Source organism: Pelophylax lessonae, assembly GCF_965119305.1.
Source record: "Pelophylax lessonae genome assembly, chromosome: 10".
Taxonomy (NCBI): Eukaryota; Metazoa; Chordata; class Amphibia; order Anura; family Ranidae; genus Pelophylax; species Pelophylax lessonae.
Window position 1 is genome coordinate 135,630,035 of NC_138777.1, and position 27,354 is coordinate 135,657,388.

The following is a 27,354-nucleotide window of genomic DNA, read 5'->3' on the forward strand; positions in this document are numbered from 1 at the left end:
AGTCATTTTGACTGAAATTTTTTTCAGACCTTTGGTGACCAAATGCAGTTATTTTGACTAAAAAAGGCTTTTTATACACTTGGAGACCAAAACACATGCATTTTGACAAAAAATATAATTTTCAGTCCATTGGAGACTAAATAGGGTTATCTTGTCTACAACCGGCTTTTTATGACTCTAAAAGATAAAAATACAGTCATTTTAACAAAAAATTTCAGACCTTTGGTGACCAAATGCAGTTATTTTGACTACAAAGGGCTTTTTAGACACTTGGAGACCAAAATAGAGTCATTTTGACAAATGTTTTTTTTTTCAGGCCTTTGGAGACCAAATGCAGTTATCTTGTCTAAAACTGGCTTTTTAAGACTCTAAAAGACCAAAATACAGTCATTTTGACCAAAAAATATTTTTTTTCTGGCCATTGGAGACCAAATGCAGTTATTTTGTTTAAAACCAGCTTTCCAAAGCTCTAAAAGACAAAAATACAGTAATTTTGACAAAAAAATGTTTCAGACCTTTGGTGACCAAATGCAATTATTTTGACTAAAAAAAGGCTTTTTAGACACTTCGAGACCAAAATAGAGTCATTTTTGACAAAAAAATCAGACCTTTGTTGACCAGTTATTTTGACTAAAAAAGGCTTTTTAGACAATTGGGGACAAAAATAGAGTCATTTTGACCAAAACATATTTTTTTCATGCCATTGGAGTCCAAATGCAGTTATCTTGTCTAAAACCGGCTTTTTAAGACTCTAAAAGACAAAAATACAGTCATTTTGACTAAAAAAGTTTTCAGATCTTTGGTGACCAAATGCAGTTATTTTGACTAAAAAAAGGCTTTTTATTCACTTGGAGACCAAAATACATGCATTATGATACCAAAACAATGTTCAGACCATTGGAGACCAAATGCAGTTATCTTGTCTAAAACCGGCTTTTTAAGACTCTAAAAGACAAAAATACAGTCATTTTGACAGAAATTTTTTTTCAGACCTTTGGTGACCAAATGCAGTTATTTTGACTAAAAAATGGCTTTTTATACACTTGGAGACCAAAACACATGCATTTTGACAAAAAATATAATTTTCAATCCATTGGAGACCAAATGCGGTTATCTTGTCTACAACCGGCTTTTTATGACTCTAAAAGATAAAAATACAGTCATTTTAACAAAAAATTTCAGACCTTTGGTGACCAAATGCAGTTATTTTGACTACAAAGGGCTTTTTAGACACTTGGAGACCAAAATAGAGTCATTTTGACAAATGTTTCTTTTTTTTCAGGCCTTTGGAGACCAAATGCAGTTATCTTGTCTAAAACTGGCTTTTTAAGACTCTAAAAGACCAAAATACAGTCATTTTGACCAAAAAATATTTTTTTTCTGGCCATTGGAGACCAAATGCAGTTATTTTGTTTAAAACCAGCTTTCCAAAGCTCTAAAAGACAAAAATACAGTAATTTTGACAAAAAAATGTTTCAGACCTTTGGTGACCAAATGCAATTATTTTGACTAAAAAAGGCTTTTTAGACACTTCGAGACCAAAATAGAGTCATTTTGACAAAAAAATCAGACCTTTGTTGACCAGTTATTTTGACTAAAAAGGCTTTTTAGACAATTGGGGACGAAAATAGAGTAATTTTGACCAAAACATATTTTTTTCATGCCATTGGAGTCCAAATGCAGTTATCTTGTCTAAAACCGGCTTTTTAAGACTCTAAAAGACAAAAATACGGTCATTTTGACTGAAATTTTTTTTGTCAGACCTTTGGTGACCAAATGCAGTTATTTTGACTAAAAAAAGGCTTTTTATACACTTGGAGACCAAATGTAGTCATTTTGACTAAAAATGGCTTTTTTGACGCTTGGAGACCAAAGACAGTCATTTTCACTAAAAACTGCTTTTAAGACCATTGGAGACCAAAAACAGTTATCTTGTCTTAAACCGGCTTTTTAAGACTCTAAAAGACAAAAATACAGTCATTTTGACAAAAAAATTCAGACCTTTGGTGACCAGTTATTTTGACTAAAAAAAGGCTTTTTAGACAATTGCGGACAAAAATAGAGTCATTTTGACCAAAACATATTTTTTTCATACCATTGGAGTCCAAATTCAGTTATCTTGTCTAAAACCGGCTTTTTAAGACTCTAAAAGACAAAAATACAGTCATTTTGACTAGACATTTTTTTCAGATCTTTGGTGACCAAATACTGTTATTTTGACTAAAAAAATGCTTTTTAGACATTTGGAGACCAAAATACATTTATTTTGACCCAAAAAATTTCAGATCATTGGAGACCAATGAAAAATTTTCAGACCATGGGAGACCAAATGCAGTTATCTTGTGTAAAACTGACTTTTTAAGACTCTAAAAGACAAAAATACAGTCATTTTGACAAAAAAATGTCAGACCTTTGGTGACCAAATGCAGTTATTTTGACTACAAAGGGCTTCTTAGACACTTGGAGACCAAAATAGAGTCATTTTGACAACTGTTTTTTTTTTTTTTGCAGGCCTTTGGAGACCAAATGCAGTTATTTTGTCTAAAACCAGGCTTTTTAAGACTCTAAAAGACCAAAATACAGTCATTTTGACCAAAAAATATGTTTTTTCTGGCCATTGGAGACCAAATGCAGTTATTTTGTTTAAAACCAGCTTTCTAAAGCTCTAAAAGACAAAAATACAGTAATTTTGACAAAAAAATGTTTCAGACCTTTGGTGACCAAATGCAATTATTTTGACTAAAAAAGGCTTTTTAGACACTTCGAGACCAAAATAGAGTCATTTTGACAAAAAAATTTCAGACCTTTGGTGACCAGTTATTTTGACTAAAAAAGGCTTTTTAGACAATTGGGGACAAAAATAGAGTCATTTTGACCAAAACATATTTTTTTCATGCCATTGGAGTCCAAATTCAGTTATCTTGTCTAAAACCGGCTTTTTAAGACTAAAAGACAAAAATACAGTCATTTTGACTAGACATTTTTTTCAGATCTTTGGTTACCAAATACAGTTATTTTGACTAAAAAGGCTTTAAAGACACTTGGAGACCAAAATACAGTCATTTTGACCAAAAAATATGTTTTTCTGGCCATTGGAGACCAAATGTAGTTATTTTGTCTAAAACCAGCTTTTTAAGGCTCTAACAGACAAAAATACAGTCATTTTGACCAAAAAAATGTTTCAGACCTTTGGTGACCTAATGCAGTTATTTTGACTAAAAAAGGCTTTTTAGACACTTGGAGACCAAAATACATGCATTATGACAAAAAAATTAGACAATTGGAGACCAAATGCAGTTATCTTGTCTAAAACCTGCTTTTTAAGACTCTAAAAGACAAAAATACAGTCATTTTGACTAAAAAAGTTTTCAGATCTTTGGTGACCAAATGCAGTTATTTTGACTAAAAAAAGGCTTTTTATTCACTTGGAGACCAAAATACATGCATTATGATACCAAAACAATGTTCAGACCATTGGAGACCAAATGCAGTTATCTTGTCTAAAACCGGCTTTTTAAGACTCTAAAAGACAAAAATACAGTCATTTTGACTGAAATTTTTTTTCAGACCTTTGGTGACCAAATGCAGTTATTTTGACTAAAAACAGGCTTTTTATACACTTGGAGACCAAAACACATGCATTTTGACAAAAAATATAATTTTCAGTCCATTGGAGACTAAATAGGGTTATCTTGTCTACAACCGGCTTTTTATGACTCTAAAAGATAAAAATACAGTCATTTTAACAAAAAATTTCAGACCTTTGGTGACCAAATGCAGTTATTTTGACTACAAAGGGCTTTTTAGACACTTGGAGACCAAAATAGAGTCATTTTGACAAATGTTTTTTTTTCAGGCCTTTGGAGACCAAATGCAGTTATCTTGTCTAAAACTGGCTTTTTAAGACTCTAAAAGACCAAAATACAGTCATTTTGACCAAAAAATATTTTTCTTCTGGCCATTGGAGACCAAATGCAGTTATTTTGTTTAAAACCAGCTTTCCAAAGCTCTAAAAGACAAAAATACAGTAATTTTGACAAAAAAATGTTTCAGACCTTTGGTGACCAAATGCAATTATTTTGACTAAAAAAAGGCTTTTTAGACACTTCGAGACCAAAATAGAGTCATTTTTGACAAAAAAATCAGACCTTTGTTGACCAGTTATTTTGACTAAAAAAGGCTTTTTAGACAATTGGGGACAAAAATAGAGTCATTTTGACCAAAACATATTTTTTTCATGCCATTGGAGTCCAAATGCAGTTATCTTGTCTAAAACCGGCTTTTTAAGAATCTAAAAGACAAAAATACAGTCATTTTGACTAAAAAAGTTTTCAGATCTTTGGTGACCAAATGCAGTTATTTTGACTAAAAAAGGCTTTTTATTCACTTGGAGACCAAAATACATGCATTATGATACCAAAACAATGTTCAGACCATTAAAGACCAAATGCAGTTATCTTGTCTAAAACCGGCTTTTTAAGACTCTAAAAGACAAAAATACAGTCATTTTGACAGAAATTTTTTTTCAGACCTTTGGTGACCAAATGCAGTTATTTTGACTAAAAAATGGCTTTTTATACACTTGGAGACCAAAACACATGCATTTTGACAAAAAATATAATTTTCAATCCATTGGAGACCAAATGCGGTTATCTTGTCTACAACCGGCTTTTTATGACTCTAAAAGATAAAAATACAGTCATTTTAACAAAAAATTTCAGACCTTTGGTGACCAAATGCAGTTATTTTTACTACAAAGGGCTTTTTAGACACTTGGAGACCAAAATAGAGTCATTTTGACAAATGTTTCTTTTTTTCAGGCCTTTGGAGACCAAATGCAGTTATCTTGTCTAAAACTGGCTTTTTAAGACTCTAAAAGACCAAAATACAGTGATTTTGACCAAAAAATATTTTTTTTCTGGCCATTGGAGACCAAATGCAGTTATTTTGTTTAAAACCAGCTTTCCAAAGCTCTAAAAGACAAAAATACAGTAATTTTGACAAAAAAATGTTTCAGACCTTTGGTGACCAAATGCAATTATTTTGACTAAAAAAGGCTTTTTAGACACTTCGAGACCAAAATAGAGTCATTTTGACAAAAAAATCAGACCTTTGTTGACCAGTTATTTTGACTAAAAAAGGCTTTTTAGACAATTGGGGACAAAAATAGAGTCATTTTGACCAAAACATATTTTTTTCATGCCATTGGAGTCCAAATGCAGTTATCTTGTCTAAAACCGGCTTTTTAAGACTCTAAAAGACAAAAATACGGTCATTTTGACTGAAATTTTTTTGTCAGAACTTTGGTGACCAAATGCAGTTATTTTGACTAAAAAAGGCTTTTTATACACTTGGAGACCAAATGCAATTATTTTGACTAAAAAAGGCTTTTTAGACACTTCGAGACCAAAATAGAGTCATTTTGACAAAAAAATTTCAGACCTTTGGTGACCAGTTATTTTGACTAAAAAAGGCTTTTTAGACAATTGGGGACAAAAATAGAGTCATTTTGACCAAAACATATTTTTTTCATGCCATTGGAGTCCAAATTCAGTTATCTTGTCTAAAACCGGCTTTTTAAGACTAAAAGACAAAAATACAGTCATTTTGACTAGACATTTTTTTCAGATCTTTGGTTACCAAATACAGTTATTTTGACTAAAAAGGCTTTAAAGACACTTGGAGACCAAAATACAGTCATTTTGACCAAAAAATATGTTTTTCTGGCCATTGGAGACCAAATGCAGTTATTTTGTCTAAAACCAGCTTTTTAAGGCTCTAACAGACAAAAATACAGTCATTTTGACCAAAAAAATGTTTCAGACCTTTGGTGACCTAATGCAGTTATTTTGACTAAAAAAGGCTTTTTAGACACTTGGAGACCAAAATACATGCATTATGACAAAAAAATTAGACAATTGGAGACCAAATGCAGTTATCTTGTCTAAAACCTGCTTTTTAAGACTCTAAAAGACAAAAATACAGTCATTTTGACTAAAAAAGTTTTCAGATCTTTGGTGACCAAATGCAGTTATTTTGACTAAAAAAAGGCTTTTTATTCACTTGGAGACCAAAATACATGCATTATGATACCAAAACAATGTTCAGACCATTGGAGACCAAATGCAGTTATCTTGTCTAAAACCGGCTTTTTAAGACTCTAAAAGACAAAAATACAGTCATTTTGACTGAAATTTTTTTTCAGACCTTTGGTGACCAAATGCAGTTATTTTGACTAAAAAAAGGCTTTTTATACACTTGGAGACCAAAACACATGCATTTTGACAAAAATATAATTTTCAGTCCATTGGAGACTAAATGCGGTTATCCTGTCTACAACCGGCTTTTTATGACTCTAAAAGATAAAAATACAGTCATTTTAACAAAAAATTTCAGACCTTTGGTGACCAAATGCAGTTATTTTGACTACAAAGGGCTTTTTAGACACTTGGAGACCAAAATAGAGTCATTTTGACAAATGTTTTTTTTTTCAGGCCTTTGGAGACCAAATGTAGTTATCTTGTCTAAAACTGGCTTTTTAAGACTCTAAAAGACCAAAATACAGTCATTTTGACCAAAAAATATTTTTTTTCTGGCCATTGGAGACCAAATGCAGTTATTTTGTTTAAAACCAGCTTTCCAAAGCTCTAAAAGACAAAAATACAGTAATTTTGACAAAAAAATGTTTCAGACCTTTGGTGACCAAATGCAATTATTTTGACTAAAAAAAGGCTTTTTAGACACTTCGAGACCAAAATAGAGTCATTTTTGACAAAAAAATCAGACCTTTGTTGGCCAGTTATTTTGACTAAAAAAGGCTTTTTAGACAATTGGGGACAAAAATAGAGTCATTTTGACCAAAACATATTTTTTTCATGCCATTGGAGTCCAAATGCAGTTATCTTGTCTAAAACCGGCTTTTTAAGACTCTAAAAGACAAAAATACAGTCATTTTGACTAAAAAAGTTTTCAGATCTTTGGTGACCAAATGCAGTTATTTTGACTAAAAAAAGGCTTTTTATTCACTTGGAGACCAAAATACATGCATTATGATACCAAAACAATGTTCAGACCATTGGAGACCAAATGCAGTTATCTTGTCTAAAACCGGCTTTTTAAGACTCTAAAAGACAAAAATACAGTCATTTTGACAGAAATTTTTTTTCAGACCTTTGGTGACCAAATGCAGTTATTTTGACTAAAAAATGGCTTTTTATACACTTGGAGACCAAAACACATGCATTTTGACAAAAAATATAATTTTCAATCTATTGGAGACCAAATGCGGTTATCTTGTCTACAACCGGCTTTTTATGACTCTAAAAGACAAAAATACAGTCATTTTGACTAAAAAAGTTTTCAGATCTTTGGTGACCAAATGCAGTTATTTTGACTAAAAAAAAGGCTTTTTATTCACTTGGAGACCAAAATACATGCATTATGATACCAAAACAATGTTCAGACCATTGGAGACCAAATGCAGTTATCTTGTCTAAAACCTGCTTTTTAAGACTCTAAAAGACAAAAATGCAGTTATTTTGACTAAAAAAAGGCTTTTTATACACTTGGAGACCAAAACACATGCATTTTGACAAAAAATATAATTTTCAGTCCATTGGAGACTAAATGCGGTTATCTTGTCTACAACCGGCTTTTTATGACTCTAAAAGATAAAAATACAGTCATTTTAACAAAAAATTTCAGACCTTTGGTGACCAAATGCAGTTATTTTGACTACAAAGGGCTTTTTAGACACTTGGAGACCAAAATAGAGTCATTTTGACAAATGTTTTTTTTTCAGGCCTTTGGAGACCAAATGCAGTTATCTTGTCTAAAACTGGCTTTTTAAGACTCTAAAAGACCAAAATACAGTCATTTTGACCAAAAAATATTTTTTTTCTGGCCATTGGAGACCAAATGCAGTTATTTTGTTTAAAACCAGCTTTCCAAAGCTCTAAAAGACAAAAATACAGTAATTTTGACAAAAAAATGTTTCAGACCTTTGGTGACCAAATGCAATTATTTTGACTAAAAAAAGGCTTTTTAGACACTTCGAGACCAAAATAGAGTAATTTTAGACAAAAAAATCAGACCTTTGTTGACCAGTTATTTTGACTAAAAAAGGCTTTTTAGACAATTGGGGACAAAAATAGAGTCATTTTGACCAAAACATATTTTTGTCATGCCATTGGAGTCCAAATTCAGTTATCTTGTCTAAAACCGGCTTTTTAAGACTAAAAGACAAAAATACAGTCATTTTGACTAGACATTTTTTTCAGATCTTTGGTTACCAAATACAGTTATTTTGACTAAAAAGGCTTTAAAGACACTTGGAGACCAAAATACAGTCATTTTGACCAAAAAATATGTTTTTCTGGCCATTGGAGACCAAATGCAGTTATTTTGTCTAAAACCAGCTTTTTAAGGCTCTAACAGACAAAAATACAGTCATTTTGACCAAAAAAATGTTTCAGACCTTTGGTGACCTAATGCAGTTATTTTGACTAAAAAAGGCTTTTTAGACACTTGGAGACCAAAATACATGCATTATGACAAAAAAATTAGACAATTGGAGACCAAATGCAGTTATCTTGTCTAAAACCTGCTTTTTAAGACTCTAAAAGACAAAAATACAGTCATTTTGACTAAAAAAGTTTTCAGATCTTTGGTGACCAAATGCAGTTATTTTGACTAAAAAAAGGCTTTTTATTCACTTGGAGACCAAAATACATGCATTATGATACCAAAACAATGTTCAGACCATTGGAGACCAAATGCAGTTATCTTGTCTAAAACCGGCTTTTTAAGACTCTAAAAGACAAAAATACAGTCATTTTGACTGAAATTTTTTTTCAGACCTTTGGTGACCAAATGCAGTTATTTTGACTAAAAAAAGGCTTTTTATACACTTGGAGACCAAAACACATGCATTTTGACAAAAAATATAATTTTCAGTCCATTGGAGACTAAATGCGGTTATCTTGTCTACAACCGGCTTTTTATGACTCTAAAAGATAAAAATACAGTCATTTTAACAAAAAATTTCAGACCTTTGGTGACCAAATGCAGTTATTTTGACTACAAAGGGCTTTTTAGACACTTGGAGACCAAAATAGAGTCATTTTGACAAATGTTTTTTTTTTCAGGCCTTTGGAGACCAAATGCAGTTATCTTGTCTAAAACTGGCTTTTTAAGACTCTAAAAGACCAAAATACAGTCATTTTGACCAAAAAATATTTTTTTTCTGGCCATTGGAGACCAAATGCAGTTATTTTGTTTAAAACCAGCTTTCCAAAGCTCTAAAAGACAAAAATACAGTAATTTTGACAAAAAAATGTTTCAGACCTTTGGTGACCAAATGCAATTATTTTGACTAAAAAAAGGCTTTTTAGACACTTCGAGACCAAAATAGAGTCATTTTTGACAAAAAAATCAGACCTTTGTTGACCAGTTATTTTGACTAAAAAAGGCTTTTTAGACAATTGGGGACAAAAATAGAGTCATTTTGACCAAAACATATTTTTTTCATGCCATTGGAGTCCAAATGCAGTTATCTTGTCTAAAACCGGCTTTTTAAGAATCTAAAAGACAAAAATACAGTCATTTTGACTAAAAAAGTTTTCAGATCTTTGGTGACCAAATGCAGTTATTTTGACTAAAAAAGGCTTTTTATTCACTTGGAGACCAAAATACATGCATTATGATACCAAAACAATGTTCAGACCATTAAAGACCAAATGCAGTTATCTTGTCTAAAACCGGCTTTTTAAGACTCTAAAAGACAAAAATACAGTCATTTTGACAGAAATTTTTTTTCAGACCTTTGGTGACCAAATGCAGTTATTTTGACTAAAAAATGGCTTTTTATACACTTGGAGACCAAAACACATGCATTTTGACAAAAAATATAATTTTCAATCCATTGGAGACCAAATGCGGTTATCTTGTCTACAACCGGCTTTTTATGACTCTAAAAGATAAAAATACAGTCATTTTAACAAAAAATTTCAGACCTTTGGTGACCAAATGCAGTTATTTTTACTACAAAGGGCTTTTTAGACACTTGGAGACCAAAATAGAGTCATTTTGACAAATGTTTCTTTTTTTCAGGCCTTTGGAGACCAAATGCAGTTATCTTGTCTAAAACTGGCTTTTTAAGACTCTAAAAGACCAAAATACAGTGATTTTGACCAAAAAATATTTTTTTTCTGGCCATTGGAGACCAAATGCAGTTATTTTGTTTAAAACCAGCTTTCCAAAGCTCTAAAAGACAAAAATACAGTAATTTTGACAAAAAAATGTTTCAGACCTTTGGTGACCAAATGCAATTATTTTGACTAAAAAAGGCTTTTTAGACACTTCGAGACCAAAATAGAGTCATTTTGACAAAAAAATCAGACCTTTGTTGACCAGTTATTTTGACTAAAAAAGGCTTTTTAGACAATTGGGGACAAAAATAGAGTCATTTTGACCAAAACATATTTTTTTCATGCCATTGGAGTCCAAATGCAGTTATCTTGTCTAAAACCGGCTTTTTAAGACTCTAAAAGACAAAAATACGGTCATTTTGACTGAAATTTTTTTGTCAGAACTTTGGTGACCAAATGCAGTTATTTTGACTAAAAAAGGCTTTTTATACACTTGGAGACCAAATGCAATTATTTTGACTAAAAAAGGCTTTTTAGACACTTCGAGACCAAAATAGAGTCATTTTGACAAAAAAATTTCAGACCTTTGGTGACCAGTTATTTTGACTAAAAAAGGCTTTTTAGACAATTGGGGACAAAAATAGAGTCATTTTGACCAAAACATATTTTTTTCATGCCATTGGAGTCCAAATTCAGTTATCTTGTCTAAAACCGGCTTTTTAAGACTAAAAGACAAAAATACAGTCATTTTGACTAGACATTTTTTTCAGATCTTTGGTTACCAAATACAGTTATTTTGACTAAAAAGGCTTTAAAGACACTTGGAGACCAAAATACAGTCATTTTGACCAAAAAATATGTTTTTCTGGCCATTGGAGACCAAATGCAGTTATTTTGTCTAAAACCAGCTTTTTAAGGCTCTAACAGACAAAAATACAGTCATTTTGACCAAAAAAATGTTTCAGACCTTTGGTGACCTAATGCAGTTATTTTGACTAAAAAAGGCTTTTTAGACACTTGGAGACCAAAATACATGCATTATGACAAAAAAATTAGACAATTGGAGACCAAATGCAGTTATCTTGTCTAAAACCTGCTTTTTAAGACTCTAAAAGACAAAAATACAGTCATTTTGACTAAAAAAGTTTTCAGATCTTTGGTGACCAAATGCAGTTATTTTGACTAAAAAAAGGCTTTTTATTCACTTGGAGACCAAAATACATGCATTATGATACCAAAACAATGTTCAGACCATTGGAGACCAAATGCAGTTATCTTGTCTAAAACCGGCTTTTTAAGACTCTAAAAGACAAAAATACAGTCATTTTGACTGAAATTTTTTTTCAGACCTTTGGTGACCAAATGCAGTTATTTTGACTAAAAAAAGGCTTTTTATACACTTGGAGACCAAAACACATGCATTTTGACAAAAATATAATTTTCAGTCCATTGGAGACTAAATGCGGTTATCCTGTCTACAACCGGCTTTTTATGACTCTAAAAGATAAAAATACAGTCATTTTAACAAAAAATTTCAGACCTTTGGTGACCAAATGCAGTTATTTTGACTACAAAGGGCTTTTTAGACACTTGGAGACCAAAATAGAGTCATTTTGACAAATGTTTTTTTTTTCAGGCCTTTGGAGACCAAATGTAGTTATCTTGTCTAAAACTGGCTTTTTAAGACTCTAAAAGACCAAAATACAGTCATTTTGACCAAAAAATATTTTTTTTCTGGCCATTGGAGACCAAATGCAGTTATTTTGTTTAAAACCAGCTTTCCAAAGCTCTAAAAGACAAAAATACAGTAATTTTGACAAAAAAATGTTTCAGACCTTTGGTGACCAAATGCAATTATTTTGACTAAAAAAAGGCTTTTTAGACACTTCGAGACCAAAATAGAGTCATTTTTGACAAAAAAATCAGACCTTTGTTGGCCAGTTATTTTGACTAAAAAAGGCTTTTTAGACAATTGGGGACAAAAATAGAGTCATTTTGACCAAAACATATTTTTTTCATGCCATTGGAGTCCAAATGCAGTTATCTTGTCTAAAACCGGCTTTTTAAGACTCTAAAAGACAAAAATACAGTCATTTTGACTAAAAAAGTTTTCAGATCTTTGGTGACCAAATGCAGTTATTTTGACTAAAAAAAGGCTTTTTATTCACTTGGAGACCAAAATACATGCATTATGATACCAAAACAATGTTCAGACCATTGGAGACCAAATGCAGTTATCTTGTCTAAAACCGGCTTTTTAAGACTCTAAAAGACAAAAATACAGTCATTTTGACAGAAATTTTTTTTCAGACCTTTGGTGACCAAATGCAGTTATTTTGACTAAAAAATGGCTTTTTATACACTTGGAGACCAAAACACATGCATTTTGACAAAAAATATAATTTTCAATCTATTGGAGACCAAATGCGGTTATCTTGTCTACAACCGGCTTTTTATGACTCTAAAAGACAAAAATACAGTCATTTTGACTAAAAAAGTTTTCAGATCTTTGGTGACCAAATGCAGTTATTTTGACTAAAAAAAAGGCTTTTTATTCACTTGGAGACCAAAATACATGCATTATGATACCAAAACAATGTTCAGACCATTGGAGACCAAATGCAGTTATCTTGTCTAAAACCGGCTTTTTAAGACTCTAAAAGACAAAAATACAGTCATTTTGACTGAAATTTTTTTCAGACCTTTGGTGACCAAATGCAGTTATTTTGACTAAAAAAGGCTTTTTATACACTTGGAGACCAAAACACATGCATTTTGACAAAAAATATAATTTTCAGTCCATTGGAGACTAAATAGGGTTATCTTGTCTACAACCGGCTTTTTATGACTCTAAAAGATAAAAATACAGTCATTTTAACAAAAAATTTCAGACCTTTGGTGACCAAATGCAGTTATTTTGACTACAAAGGGCTTTTTAGACACTTGGAGACCAAAATAGAGTCATTTTGACAAATGTTTTTTTTTTCAGGCCTTTGGAGACCAAATGCAGTTATCTTGTCTAAAACTGGCTTTTTAAGACTCTAAAAGACCAAAATACAGTCATTTTGACCAAAAAATATTTTTTTTCTGGCCATTGGAGACCAAATGCAGTTATTTTGTTTAAAACCAGCTTTCCAAAGCTCTAAAAGACAAAAATACAGTAATTTTGACAAAAAAATGTTTCAGACCTTTGGTGACCAAATGCAATTATTTTGACTAAAAAAAGGCTTTTTAGACACTTCGAGACCAAAATAGAGTCATTTTTGACAAAAAAATCAGACCTTTGTTGACCAGTTATTTTGACTAAAAAAGGCTTTTTAGACAATTGGGGACAAAAATAGAGTCATTTTGACCAAAACATATTTTTTTCATGCCATTGGAGTCCAAATGCAGTTATCTTGTCTAAAACCGGCTTTTTAAGACTCTAAAAGACAAAAATACAGTCATTTTGACTAAAAAAGTTTTCAGATCTTTGGTGACCAAATGCAGTTATTTTGACTAAAAAAAGGCTTTTTATTCACTTGGAGACCAAAATACATGCATTATGATACCAAAACAATGTTCAGACCATTGGAGACCAAATGCAGTTATCTTGTCTAAAACCGGCTTTTTAAGACTCTAAAAGACAAAAATACAGTCATTTTGACAGAAATTTTTTTTCAGACCTTTGGTGACCAAATGCAGTTATTTTGACTAAAAAATGGCTTTTTATACACTTGGAGACCAAAACACATGCATTTTGACAAAAAATATAATTTTCAATCCATTGGAGACCAAATGCGGTTATCTTGTCTACAACCGGCTTTTTATGACTCTAAAAGATAAAAATACAGTCATTTTAACAAAAAATTTCAGACCTTTGGTGACCAAATGCAGTTATTTTGACTACAAAGGGCTTTTTAGACACTTGGAGACCAAAATAGAGTCATTTTGACAAATGTTTCTTTTTTTTCAGGCCTTTGGAGACCAAATGCAGTTATCTTGTCTAAAACTGGCTTTTTAAGACTCTAAAAGACCAAAATACAGTCATTTTGACCAAAAAATATTTTTTTTCTGGCCATTGGAGACCAAATGCAGTTATTTTGTTTAAAACCAGCTTTCCAAAGCTCTAAAAGACAAAAATACAGTAATTTTGACAAAAAAATGTTTCAGACCTTTGGTGACCAAATGCAATTATTTTGACTAAAAAAGGCTTTTTAGACACTTCGAGACCAAAATAGAGTCATTTTGACAAAAAAATCAGACCTTTGTTGACCAGTTATTTTGACTAAAAAGGCTTTTTAGACAATTGGGGACGAAAATAGAGTAATTTTGACCAAAACATATTTTTTTCATGCCATTGGAGTCCAAATGCAGTTATCTTGTCTAAAACCGGCTTTTTAAGACTCTAAAAGACAAAAATACGGTCATTTTGACTGAAATTTTTTTTGTCAGACCTTTGGTGACCAAATGCAGTTATTTTGACTAAAAAAAGGCTTTTTATACACTTGGAGACCAAATGTAGTCATTTTGACTAAAAATGGCTTTTTTGACGCTTGGAGACCAAAGACAGTCATTTTCACTAAAAACTGCTTTTAAGACCATTGGAGACCAAAAACAGTTATCTTGTCTTAAACCGGCTTTTTAAGACTCTAAAAGACAAAAATACAGTCATTTTGACAAAAAAATTCAGACCTTTGGTGACCAGTTATTTTGACTAAAAAAAGGCTTTTTAGACAATTGCGGACAAAAATAGAGTCATTTTGACCAAAACATATTTTTTTCATACCATTGGAGTCCAAATTCAGTTATCTTGTCTAAAACCGGCTTTTTAAGACTCTAAAAGACAAAAATACAGTCATTTTGACTAGACATTTTTTTCAGATCTTTGGTGACCAAATACTGTTATTTTGACTAAAAAAATGCTTTTTAGACATTTGGAGACCAAAATACATTTATTTTGACCCAAAAAATTTCAGATCATTGGAGACCAATGAAAAATTTTCAGACCATGGGAGACCAAATGCAGTTATCTTGTGTAAAACTGACTTTTTAAGACTCTAAAAGACAAAAATACAGTCATTTTGACAAAAAAATGTCAGACCTTTGGTGACCAAATGCAGTTATTTTGACTACAAAGGGCTTCTTAGACACTTGGAGACCAAAATAGAGTCATTTTGACAACTGTTTTTTTTTTTTTTGCAGGCCTTTGGAGACCAAATGCAGTTATTTTGTCTAAAACCAGGCTTTTTAAGACTCTAAAAGACCAAAATACAGTCATTTTGACCAAAAAATATGTTTTTTCTGGCCATTGGAGACCAAATGCAGTTATTTTGTTTAAAACCAGCTTTCTAAAGCTCTAAAAGACAAAAATACAGTAATTTTGACAAAAAAATGTTTCAGACCTTTGGTGACCAAATGCAATTATTTTGACTAAAAAAGGCTTTTTAGACACTTCGAGACCAAAATAGAGTCATTTTGACAAAAAAATTTCAGACCTTTGGTGACCAGTTATTTTGACTAAAAAAGGCTTTTTAGACAATTGGGGACAAAAATAGAGTCATTTTGACCAAAACATATTTTTTTCATGCCATTGGAGTCCAAATTCAGTTATCTTGTCTAAAACCGGCTTTTTAAGACTAAAAGACAAAAATACAGTCATTTTGACTAGACATTTTTTTCAGATCTTTGGTTACCAAATACAGTTATTTTGACTAAAAAGGCTTTAAAGACACTTGGAGACCAAAATACAGTCATTTTGACCAAAAAATATGTTTTTCTGGCCATTGGAGACCAAATGCAGTTATTTTGTCTAAAACCAGCTTTTTAAGGCTCTAACAGACAAAAATACAGTCATTTTGACCAAAAAAATGTTTCAGACCTTTGGTGACCTAATGCAGTTATTTTGACTAAAAAAGGCTTTTTAGACACTTGGAGACCAAAATACATGCATTATGACAAAAAAATTAGACAATTGGAGACCAAATGCAGTTATCTTGTCTAAAACCTGCTTTTTAAGACTCTAAAAGACAAAAATACAGTCATTTTGACTAAAAAAGTTTTCAGATCTTTGGTGACCAAATGCAGTTATTTTGACTAAAAAAAGGCTTTTTATTCACTTGGAGACCAAAATACATGCATTATGATACCAAAACAATGTTCAGACCATTGGAGACCAAATGCAGTTATCTTGTCTAAAACCGGCTTTTTAAGACTCTAAAAGACAAAAATACAGTCATTTTGACTGAAATTTTTTTTCAGACCTTTGGTGACCAAATGCAGTTATTTTGACTAAAAACAGGCTTTTTATACACTTGGAGACCAAAACACATGCATTTTGACAAAAAATATAATTTTCAGTCCATTGGAGACTAAATAGGGTTATCTTGTCTACAACCGGCTTTTTATGACTCTAAAAGATAAAAATACAGTCATTTTAACAAAAAATTTCAGACCTTTGGTGACCAAATGCAGTTATTTTGACTACAAAGGGCTTTTTAGACACTTGGAGACCAAAATAGAGTCATTTTGACAAATGTTTTTTTTTTCAGGCCTTTGGAGACCAAATGCAGTTATCTTGTCTAAAACTGGCTTTTTAAGACTCTAAAAGACCAAAATACAGTCATTTTGACCAAAAAATATTTTTCTTCTGGCCATTGGAGACCAAATGCAGTTATTTTGTTTAAAACCAGCTTTCCAAAGCTCTAAAAGACAAAAATACAGTAATTTTGACAAAAAAATGTTTCAGACCTTTGGTGACCAAATGCAATTATTTTGACTAAAAAAAGGCTTTTTAGACACTTCGAGACCAAAATAGAGTAATTTTTGACAAAAAAATCAGACCTTTGTTGACCAGTTATTTTGACTAAAAAAGGCTTTTTAGACAATTGGGGACAAAAATAGAGTCATTTTGACCAAAACATATTTTTTTCATGCCATTGGAGTCCAAATGCAGTTATCTTGTCTAAAACCGGCTTTTTAAGACTCTAAAAGACAAAAATACAGTCATTTTGACTAAAAAAGTTTTCAGATCTTTGGTGACCAAATGCAGTTATTTTGACTAAAAAAAGGCTTTTTATTCACTTGGAGACCAAAATACATGCATTATGATACCAAAACAATGTTCAGACCATTGGAGACCAAATGCAGTTATCTTGTCTAAAACCGGCTTTTTAAGACTCTAAAAGACAAAAATACAGTCATTTTGACAGAAATTTTTTTTCAGACCTTTGGTGACCAAATGCAGTTATTTTGACTAAAAAATGGCTTTTTATACACTTGGAGACCAAAATACATTTATTTTGACCCAAAAAAATTCAGATCATTGGAGACCAAATGCAGTAATCTTTTCTAAAACCGGCTTTTTAAGACTCTAAAAGACAAAAATACAGTAATTTTGATTAAAAAATGTTTTCAGACAATTGGTGACCAAATGCAGTTATTTTGACTAAAAAAGGCTTTAAAGACACTTGGAGACCAAAATACAGTCATTTTGACCAAAAAATATTTTTTTCTGGCCATTGGAGACCAAATGCAGTTATTTTGTCTAAAACCAGCTTTTTAAGGCTCTAACAGACAAAAATACAGTCATTTTGACCAAAAAAATGTTTCAGACCTTAGGTGACCTAATGCAGTTATTTTGACTAAAAAAGGCTTTTTAGACACTTGGAGACAAAAATACATGCATTATGACAAAAAAATTAGACAATTGGAGACCAAATGCAGTTATCTTGTCTAAAACCTGTTTTTTAAGACTCTAAAAGACAAAAAAACAGTCATTTTGACTAAAAAAGTTTTCAGATCTTTGGTGACCAAATGCAGTTATTTTGACTAAAAAAAGGCTTTTTATTCATTTGGAGACCAAAATACATGCATTATGATACCAAAACAATGTTCAGACCATTGGAGACCAAATGCAGTTATCTTGTCTAAAACCGGCTTTTTAAGACTCTAAAAGACAAAAATACAGTCATTTTGACTGAAATTTTTTTTCAGACCTTTGGTGACCAAATGCAGTTATTTTGACTAAAAAAAGGCTTTTTATACACTTGGAGACCAAAACACATGCATTTTGACAAAAAATATAATTTTCAGTCCATTGGAGACTAAATGCGGTTATCTTGTCTACAACCGGCTTTTTATGACTCTAAAAGATAAAAATACAGTCATTTTAACAAAAAATTTCAGACCTTTGGTGACCAAATGCAGTTATTTTGACTACAAAGGGCTTTTTAGACACTTGGAGACCAAAATAGAGTCATTTTGACAAATGTTTTTTTTTCAGGCCTTTGGAGACCAAATGCAGTTATCTTGTCTAAAACTGGCTTTTTAAGACTATAAAAGACCAAAATACAGTCATTTTGACCAAAAAATATTTTTTTTCTGGCCATTGGAGACCAAATGCAGTTATTTTGTTTAAAACCAGCTTTCCAAAGCTCTAAAAGACAAAAATACAGTAATTTTGACAAAAAAATGTTTCAGACCTTTGGTGACCAAATGCAATTATTTTGACTAAAAAAAGGCTTTTTAGACACTTCGAGACCAAAATAGAGTCATTTTAGACAAAAAAATCAGACCTTTGTTGACCAGTTATTTTGACTAAAAAAGGCTTTTTAGACAATTGGGGACAAAAATAGAGTCATTTTGACCAAAACATATTTTTGTCATGCCATTGGAGTCCAAATTCAGTTATCTTGTCTAAAACCGGCTTTTTAAGACTAAAAGACAAAAATACAGTCATTTTGACTAGACATTTTTTTCAGATCTTTGGTTACCAAATACAGTTATTTTGACAAAAAAGGCTTTAAAGACACTTGGAGACCAAAATACAGTCATTTTGACCAAAAAATATGTTTTTCTGGCCATTGGAGACCAAATGCAGTTATTTTGTCTAAAACCAGCTTTTTAAGGCTCTAACAGACAAAAATACAGTCATTTTGACCAAAAAAATGTTTCAGACCTTTGGTGACCTAATGCAGTTATTTTGACTAAAAAAGGCTTTTTAGACACTTGGAGACCAAAATACATGCATTATGACAAAAAAATTAGACAATTGGAGACCAAATGCAGTTATCTTGTCTAAAACCTGCTTTTTAAGACTCTAAAAGACAAAAATACAGTCATTTTGACTAAAAAAGTTTTCAGATCTTTGGTGACCAAATGCAGTTATTTTGACTAAAAAAAGGCTTTTTATTCACTTGGAGACCAAAATACATGCATTATGATACCAAAACAATGTTCAGACCATTGGAGACCAAATGCAGTTATCTTGTCTAAAACCGGCTTTTTAAGACTCTAAAAGACAAAAATACAGTCATTTTGACTGAAATTTTTTTTCAGACCTTTGGTGACCAAATGCAGTTATTTTGACTAAAAAAAGGCTTTTTATACACTTGGAGACCAAAACACATGCATTTTGACAAAAAATATAATTTTCAGTCCATTGGAGACTAAATGCGGTTATCTTGTCTACAACCGGCTTTTTATGACTCTAAAAGATAAAAATACAGTCATTTTAACAAAAAATTTCAGACCTTTGGTGACCAAATGCAGTTATTTTGACTACAAAGGGCTTTTTAGACACTTGGAGACCAAAATAGAGTCATTTTGACAAATGTTTTTTTTTTCAGGCCTTTGGAGACCAAATGCAGTTATCTTGTCTAAAACTGGCTTTTTAAGACTCTAAAAGACCAAAATACAGTCATTTTGACCAAAAAATATTTTTTTTCTGGCCATTGGAGACCAAATGCAGTTATTTTGTTTAAAACCAGCTTTCCAAAGCTCTAAAAGACAAAAATACAGTAATTTTGACAAAAAAATGTTTCAGACCTTTGGTGACCAAATGCAATTATTTTGACTAAAAAAAGGCTTTTTAGACACTTCGAGACCAAAATAGAGTCATTTTTGACAAAAAAAATCAGACCTTTGTTGACCAGTTATTTTGACTAAAAAAGGCTTTTTAGACAATTGGGGACAAAAATAGAGTCATTTTGACCAAAACATATTTTTTTCATGCCATTGGAGTCCAAATGCAGTTATCTTGTCTAAAACCGGCTTTTTAAGAATCTAAAAGACAAAAATACAGTCATTTTGACTAAAAAAGTTTTCAGATCTTTGGTGACCAAATGCAGTTATTTTGACTAAAAAAAGGCTTTTTATTCACTTGGAGACCAAAATACATGCATTATGATACCAAAACAATGTTCAGACCATTGGAGACCAAATGCAGTTATCTTGTCTAAAACCGGCTTTTTAAGACTCTAAAAGACAAAAATACAGTCATTTTGACAGAAATTTTTTTTCAGACCTTTGGTGACCAAATGCAGTTATTTTGACTAAAAAATGGCTTTTTATACACTTGGAGACCAAAACACATGCATTTTGACAAAAAATATAATTTTCAATCTATTGGAGACCAAATGCGGTTATCTTGTCTACAACCGGCTTTTTATGACTCTAAAAGACAAAAATACAGTCATTTTGACTAAAAAAGTTTTCAGATCTTTGGTGACCAAATGCAGTTATTTTGACTAAAAAAAGGCTTTTTATTCACTTGGAGACCAAAATACATGCATTATGATACCAAAACAATGTTCAGACCATTGGAGACCAAATGCAGTTATCTTGTCTAAAACCGGCTTTTTAAGACTCTAAAAGACAAAAATACAGTCATTTTGACTGAAATTTTTTTCAGACCTTTGGTGACCAAATGCAGTTATTTTGACTAAAAAAGGCTTTTTATACACTTGGAGACCAAAACACATGCATTTTGACAAAAAATATAATTTTCAGTCCATTGGAGACTAAATAGGGTTATCTTGTCTACAACCGGCTTTTTATGACTCTAAAAGATAAAAATACAGTCATTTTAACAAAAAATTTCAGACCTTTGGTGACCAAATGCAGTTATTTTGACTACAAAGGGCTTTTTAGACACTTGGAGACCAAAATAGAGTCATTTTGACAAATGTTTTTTTTTTTCAGGCCTTTGGAGACCAAATGCAGTTATCTTGTCTAAAACTGGCTTTTTAAGACTCTAAAAGACCAAAATACAGTCATTTTGACCAAAAAATATTTTTTTTCTGGCCATTGGAGACCAAATGCAGTTATTTTGTTTAAAACCAGCTTTCCAAAGCTCTAAAAGACAAAAATACAGTAATTTTGACAAAAAAATGTTTCAGACCTTTGGTGACCAAATGCAATTATTTTGACTAAAAAAAGGCTTTTTAGACACTTCGAGACCAAAATAGAGTCATTTTTGACAAAAAAATCAGACCTTTGTTGACCAGTTATTTTGACTAAAAAAGGCTTTTTAGACAATTGGGGACAAAAATAGAGTCATTTTGACCAAAACATATTTTTTTCATGCCATTGGAGTCCAAATGCAGTTATCTTGTCTAAAACCGGCTTTTTAAGACTCTAAAAGACAAAAATACAGTCATTTTGACTAAAAAAGTTTTCAGATCTTTGGTGACCAAATGCAGTTATTTTGACTAAAAAAAGGCTTTTTATTCACTTGGAGACCAAAATACATGCATTATGATACCAAAACAATGTTCAGACCATTGGAGACCAAATGCAGTTATCTTGTCTAAAACCGGCTTTTTAAGACTCTAAAAGACAAAAATACAGTCATTTTGACAGAAATTTTTTTTCAGACCTTTGGTGACCAAATGCAGTTATTTTGACTAAAAAATGGCTTTTTATACACTTGGAGACCAAAACACATGCATTTTGACAAAAAATATAATTTTCAATCCATTGGAGACCAAATGCGGTTATCTTGTCTACAACCGGCTTTTTATGACTCTAAAAGATAAAAATACAGTCATTTTAACAAAAAATTTCAGACCTTTGGTGACCAAATGCAGTTATTTTGACTACAAAGGGCTTTTTAGACACTTGGAGACCAAAATAGAGTCATTTTGACAAATGTTTCTTTTTTTTCAGGCCTTTGGAGACCAAATGCAGTTATCTTGTCTAAAACTGGCTTTTTAAGACTCTAAAAGACCAAAATACAGTCATTTTGACCAAAAAATATTTTTTTTCTGGCCATTGGAGACCAAATGCAGTTATTTTGTTTAAAACCAGCTTTCCAAAGCTCTAAAAGACAAAAATACAGTAATTTTGACAAAAAAATGTTTCAGACCTTTGGTGACCAAATGCAATTATTTTGACTAAAAAAGGCTTTTTAGACACTTCGAGACCAAAATAGAGTCATTTTGACAAAAAAATCAGACCTTTGTTGACCAGTTATTTTGACTAAAAAGGCTTTTTAGACAATTGGGGACGAAAATAGAGTCATTTTGACCAAAACATATTTTTTTCATGCCATTGGAGTCCAAATGCAGTTATCTTGTCTAAAACCGGCTTTTTAAGACTCTAAAAGACAAAAATACGGTCATTTTGACTGAAATTTTTTTTGTCAGACCTTTGGTGACCAAATGCAGTTATTTTGACTAAAAAAAGGCTTTTTATACACTTGGAGACCAAATGTAGTCATTTTGACTAAAAATGGCTTTTTTGACGCTTGGAGACCAAAGACAGTCATTTTCACTAAAAACTGCTTTTAAGACCATTGGAGACCAAAAACAGTTATCTTGTCTTAAACCGGCTTTTTAAGACTCTAAAAGACAAAAATACAGTCATTTTGACAAAAAAATTCAGACCTTTGGTGACCAGTTATTTTGACTAAAAAAAGGCTTTTTAGACAATTGCGGACAAAAATAGAGTCATTTTGACCAAAACATATTTTTTTCATACCATTGGAGTCCAAATTCAGTTATCTTGTCTAAAACCGGCTTTTTAAGACTCTAAAAGACAAAAATACAGTCATTTTGACTAGACATTTTTTTCAGATCTTTGGTGACCAAATACTGTTATTTTGACTAAAAAAATGCTTTTTAGACATTTGGAGACCAAAATACATTTATTTTGACCCAAAAAATTTCAGATCATTGGAGACCAATGAAAAATTTTCAGACCATGGGAGACCAAATGCAGTTATCTTGTGTAAAACTGACTTTTTAAGACTCTAAAAGACAAAAATACAGTCATTTTGACAAAAAAATGTCAGACCTTTGGTGACCAAATGCAGTTATTTTGACTACAAAGGGCTTCTTAGACACTTGGAGACCAAAATAGAGTCATTTTGACAACTGTTTTTTTTTTTTGCAGGCCTTTGGAGACCAAATGCAGTTATTTTGTCTAAAACCAGGCTTTTTAAGACTCTAAAAGACCAAAATACAGTCATTTTGACCAAAAAATATGTTTTTTCTGGCCATTGGAGACCAAATGCAGTTATTTTGTTTAAAACCAGCTTTCTAAAGCTCTAAAAGACAAAAATACAGTAATTTTGACAAAAAAATGTTTCAGACCTTTGGTGACCAAATGCAATTATTTTGACTAAAAAAGGCTTTTTAGACACTTCGAGACCAAAATAGAGTCATTTTGACAAAAAAATTTCAGACCTTTGGTGACCAGTTATTTTGACTAAAAAAGGCTTTTTAGACAATTGGGGACAAAAATAGAGTCATTTTGACCAAAACATATTTTTTTCATGCCATTGGAGTCCAAATTCAGTTATCTTGTCTAAAACCGGCTTTTTAAGACTAAAAGACAAAAATACAGTCATTTTGACTAGACATTTTTTTCAGATCTTTGGTTACCAAATACAGTTATTTTGACTAAAAAGGCTTTAAAGACACTTGGAGACCAAAATACAGTCATTTTGACCAAAAAATATGTTTTTCTGGCCATTGGAGACCAAATGCAGTTATTTTGTCTAAAACCAGCTTTTTAAGGCTCTAACAGACAAAAATACAGTCATTTTGACCAAAAAAATGTTTCAGACCTTTGGTGACCTAATGCAGTTATTTTGACTAAAAAAGGCTTTTTAGACACTTGGAGACCAAAATACATGCATTATGACAAAAAAATTAGACAATTGGAGACCAAATGCAGTTATCTTGTCTAAAACCTGCTTTTTAAGACTCTAAAAGACAAAAATACAGTCATTTTGACTAAAAAAGTTTTCAGATCTTTGGTGACCAAATGCAGTTATTTTGACTAAAAAAAGGCTTTTTATTCACTTGGAGACCAAAATACATGCATTATGATACCAAAACAATGTTCAGACCATTGGAGACCAAATGCAGTTATCTTGTCTAAAACCGGCTTTTTAAGACTCTAAAAGACAAAAATACAGTCATTTTGACTGAAATTTTTTTTCAGACCTTTGGTGACCAAATGCAGTTATTTTGACTAAAAACAGGCTTTTTATACACTTGGAGACCAAAACACATGCATTTTGACAAAAAATATAATTTTCAGTCCATTGGAGACTAAATAGGGTTATCTTGTCTACAACCGGCTTTTTATGACTCTAAAAGATAAAAATACAGTCATTTTAACAAAAAATTTCAGACCTTTGGTGACCAAATGCAGTTATTTTGACTAAAAAAGGCTTTTTAGACACTTGGAGAAAAAAATACATGCATTATGACAAAAAAATTAGACAATTGGAGACCAAATGCAGTTATCTTGTCTAAAACCTGTTTTTTAAGACTCTAAAAGACAAAAAAACAGTCATTTTGACTAAAAAAGTTTTCAGATCTTTGGTGACCAAATGCAGTTATTTTGACTAAAAAAAGGCTTTTTATTCATTTGGAGACCAAAATACATGCATTATGATACCAAAACAATGTTCAGACCATTGGAGACCAAATGCAGTTATCTTGTCTAAAACCGGCTTTTTAAGACTCTAAAAGACAAAAATACAGTCATTTTGACTGAAATTTTTTTTCAGACCTTTGGTGACCAAATGCAGTTATTTTGACTAAAAAAAGGCTTTTTATACACTTGGAGACCAAAACACATGCATTTTGACAAAAAATATAATTTTCAGTCCATTGGAGACTAAATGCGGTTATCTTGTCTACAACCGGCTTTTTATGACTCTAAAAGATAAAAATACAGTCATTTTAACAAAAAATTTCAGACCTTTGGTGACCAAATGCAGTTATTTTGACTACAAAGGGCTTTTTAGACACTTGGAGACCAAAATAGAGTCATTTTGACAAATGTTTTTTTTTTCAGGCCTTTGGAGACCAAATGCAGTTATCTTGTCTAAAACTGGCTTTTTAAGACTCTAAAAGACCAAAATACAGTCATTTTGACCAAAAAATATTTTTTTTCTGGCCATTGGAGACCAAATGCAGTTATTTTGTTTAAAACCAGCTTTCCAAAGCTCTAAAAGACAAAAATACAGTAATTTTGACAAAAAAATGTTTCAGACCTTTGGTGACCAAATGCAATTATTTTGACTAAAAAAAGGCTTTTTAGACACTTCGAGACCAAAATAGAGTCATTTTTGACAAAAAAATCAGACCTTTGTTGGCCAGTTATTTTGACTAAAAAAGGCTTTTTAGACAATTGGGGACAAAAATAGAGTCATTTTGACCAAAACATATTTTTTTCATGCCATTGGAGTCCAAATGCAGTTATCTTGTCTAAAACCGGCTTTTTAAGACTCTAAAAGACAAAAATACAGTCATTTTGACTAAAAAAGTTTTCAGATCTTTGGTGACCAAATGCAGTTATTTTGACTAAAAAAAGGCTTTTTATTCACTTGGAGACCAAAATACATGCATTATGATACCAAAACATTGTTCAGACCATTGGAGACCAAATGCAGTTATCTTGTCTAAAACCGGCTTTTTAAGACTCTAAAAGACAAAAATACAGTCATTTTGACAGAAATTTTTTTTCAGACCTTTGGTGACCAAATGCAGTTATTTTGACTAAAAAATGGCTTTTTATACACTTGGAGACCAAAATACATTTATTTTGACCCAAAAAAATTCAGATCATTGGAGACCAAATGCAGTAATCTTTTCTAAAACCGGCTTTTTAAGACTCTAAAAGACAAAAATACAGTAATTTTGATTAAAAAATGTTTTCAGACAATTGGTGACCAAATGCAGTTATTTTGACTAAAAAAGGCTTTAAAGACACTTGGAGACCAAAATACAGTCATTTTGACCAAAAAATATTTTTTTCTGGCCATTGGAGACCAAATGCAGTTATTTTGTCTAAAACCAGCTTTTTAAGGCTCTAACAGACAAAAATACAGTCATTTTGACCAAAAAAATGTTTCAGACCTTAGGTGACCTAATGCAGTTATTTTGACTAAAAAAGGCTTTTTAGACACTTGCAGACAAAAATACATGCATTATGACAAAAAAATTAGACAATTGGAGACCAAATGCAGTTATCTTGTCTAAAACCTGTTTTTTAAGACTCTAAAAGACAAAAAAACAGTCATTTTGACTAAAAAAGTTTTCAGATCTTTGGTGACCAAATGCAGTTATTTTGACTAAAAAAAGGCTTTTTATTCATTTGGAGACCAAAATACATGCATTATGATACCAAAACAATGTTCAGACCATTGGTGACCAAATGCAGTTATTTTGACTAAAAAAGGCTTTTTATACACTTGGAGACCAAAACACATGCATTTTGACAAAAAATATAATTTTCAGTCCATTGGAGACTAAATGCGGTTATCTTGTCTACAACCGGCTTTTTATGACTCTAAAAGACAAAAATACAGTAATTTTGATTAAAAAATGTTTTCAGACAATTGGTGACCAAATGCAGTTATTTTGACTACAAAGGGCTTTTTAGACACTTGGAGACCAAAATAGAGTCATTTTGACAAATGTTTTTTTTTCAGGCCTTTGGAGACCAAATGCAGTTATCTTGTCTAAAACTGGCTTTTTAAGACTATAAAAGACCAAAATACAGTCATTTTGACCAAAAAATATTTTTTTTCTGGCCATTGGAGACCAAATGCAGTTATTTTGTTTAAAACCAGCTTTCCAAAGCTCTAAAAGACAAAAATACAGTAATTTTGACAAAAAAATGTTTCAGACCTTTGGTGACCAAATGCAATTATTTTGACTAAAAAAAGGCTTTTTAGACACTTCGAGACCAAAATAGAGTCATTTTAGACAAAAAAATCAGACCTTTGTTGACCAGTTATTTTGACTAAAAAAGGCTTTTTAGACAATTGGGGACAAAAATAGAGTCATTTTGACCAAAACATATTTTTGTCATGCCATTGGAGTCCAAATTCAGTTATCTTGTCTAAAACCGGCTTTTTAAGACTAAAAGACAAAAATACAGTCATTTTGACTAGACATTTTTTTCAGATCTTTGGTTACCA